Genomic DNA, 2532 nt, shown 5'->3' with positions numbered 1-2532 from the left:
TCGGTGAGGTTGCCCACGTAATTTTGGTACTCCGCGAGCGTGATCGTGTCCGCTCGCCGGCCGTTCTGTCGCCGTCGCCATTACGGCTTATCGCGACCGCTCGAGCCTTCAGCCGAGTCGGTCGATTTTGTGTATTTCGGGCGACCGGAGACAAGCGACCGAGGAAGCGCGGACACTAGTGACGGAAGTGCGTATCGTAGGGTAATTCTCGTCTCTCTCCGGGTATCAGGGTGCGTAATACGCGTAGCATTCGACCATCGGGTATCGACCGCGTGCGTCGTAAATCGCGAGAAATGCGTAGTTCGTATGGGCTGTCGTTTGGTTGTCGAAGCCGCGTCTCGCACCTCTGAAATATGTCTCAGAGCGAGTCTGTGGAAGTAATTATTCGTGATTAATGAGTCTTCGTGTATCTTAATTGTTGTTCGTGAATCTTGCGCGAACCTGAGTATTATTGTCGCGTCTATTGTGTGCGTGTGAGCTATCCGTCTCGCAAGAAGGAACGTAATTCCTCGAAATTGTCGCGGTGTGCGGGTATCGCACGATTCTAAGTATTGAGATCTGAGGTCAGGAAATTCCTGGCGAATATCGCGGCTATCGAAGGAGGCGCGGTGCGGGACGGTCGCCCGGCCCTCCTTATCTCCTGGATACGAGAGGCTAATTAATTCTCACGCTGTCGAAGGTATCGGGGGTGTGACACGACATTGTCGTATCGCCCCGATTGCCAGTAGGAGTAAGTTGCGAGCGTTGCGAAAAAGGCGGAAAAATTTCCGACCGCCGCCGGCTAACGAACTTCGCCATCGTCCGCCCATCGTATGCGAGATCTCTCCTCGCGGAATTCGTATGTTTTCGCTTATTGCGTAACTAGTCGGCCGTATTATTTCTGGGTTGTCGACTTCGAGTACGCTCGGAGGAAATTGCGAGATACGCAGCTAATTATTAAGATCTCCGCGAGGCTGTCGAAGCTGTGAATTATAGGCCGGTATGATCGCTCTCTCTCTCTCTCTCTCGCGTAAGATACGACCGTTACTGAGAATTCGAATTATCAAATTCAGTTACATCAATTATTGTTCTCCGGAGCTTCGACTTTAGGAAGCCGCCGTAACAGACGTTCTTTGTTAGACCGACCGAGACTATCGCGCGATTTTCGAGCGTTTCGAGAACCATTGTCCGTTCATGTCTAGTACGTTATTTCTGTTTTCATTCTGTAGCGATGTTTACTTCTTTTTGTTAATCACCGTTCCGATTATTTACATGCTTAATAAACCTGTTATTTTCTTATTTATTAAATCTCGCGTTCTTTATTTGACTGGCGATCGTCCGTAATTTCTGTGTTCGTCTTTGTCTGTTAATTCAATAAGCTCGCTCAATCAATTCACTTTTTCTTGCAAACCCCGCCCCTCTACCGTTAGGCGAGCTAGCCAGCCCGTAGCGAAGCGGGCTGTCGTATTCTTTCGCGTTTTTCGAAGAATTCGTGAAACTGGTACGTGAGAGACCGTACCTGGCGCCCAGTTCTGAGGTAACGACACGGCCTTCGCTCCGCCGCGGCTCGCGCGCGGACAACCTCCATCCCTGTCCCGCCGATCGCGAGTACATAAAACCCTTGTGTTTTTGACGACGCTTCCGCTCCCCCGCGAGAATCAAAATTTAGAATTGAAAAAGCGTCGCAATATATATATATATATATATATATATGTATATACATATTTTTTTAAATATAATATCTCTTAGCAAATTAGACTAAAAAAAGAAGTGATATAATCCCCAAAAACTTACCTTTTTAAAAAAAGGTAAAAAAAGGGCGCCAAGTTCATGCACTAATTGTATCCAACTGTCATATTGTCTACAAGAATAGTGATATAAAAAAATTGCGCCAACTAAGAATAAAAATTTGTACAAGATAAATAGTAAAAAAAATTTTAATTAAAAAAACTTGGCGCTGCCAATTTTATTAATATATTGTTCAGCTTAAAAGTCTAAATTTTCAAATCCAGAAGATCTTAAGAGAAATTAATAATAAATGTCCAGCAATTATATTTGCTGTTAAACATATATTTAATTGGAATATATGCCAATTTTATTGGCAGCGCCAAGTTTTTTTAATTAAAATTTTTTTTACTATTTATCTTGTACAAATTTTTATTCTTAGTTGGCGCAATTTTTTTATATCACTATTTTTGTAGACAATATGACAGTTGGATACAATTAGTGCACTTGGTTCATTAGTGAACTTGGCGCCCTTTTTTTACCTTTTTTTAAAAAGGTAAGTTTTTGGGGATTTATTAGACTACGAGAAATTTCTATTGAACATGCGAATCTGTATCCGTCATATTATCAAGTGCAACAAGCTAAGAAAGATTGTTATCTTCCTATAGAAGCAATAAGAATAACGGATACATTTGTTGAGATTAATTTGCAAGCTTTATTGGATGTAACAGTGCATAGAATGCTAAAAGTTCTTGATATTCAATAATATTATACGAATTTTGATGGTGCTAGTGGTCGGAGTATTTATAAGCAAAGAATAATGAAATT

The sequence above is a fragment of the Camponotus floridanus genome, unplaced genomic scaffold, assembly GCF_003227725.1.
Source record: "Camponotus floridanus strain SB8 unplaced genomic scaffold, Cflo_v7.5 scaffold214, whole genome shotgun sequence".
NCBI classification, from domain to species: domain Eukaryota; kingdom Metazoa; phylum Arthropoda; class Insecta; order Hymenoptera; family Formicidae; genus Camponotus; species Camponotus floridanus.
Note: the sequence above shows the minus strand (reverse complement) of the source record.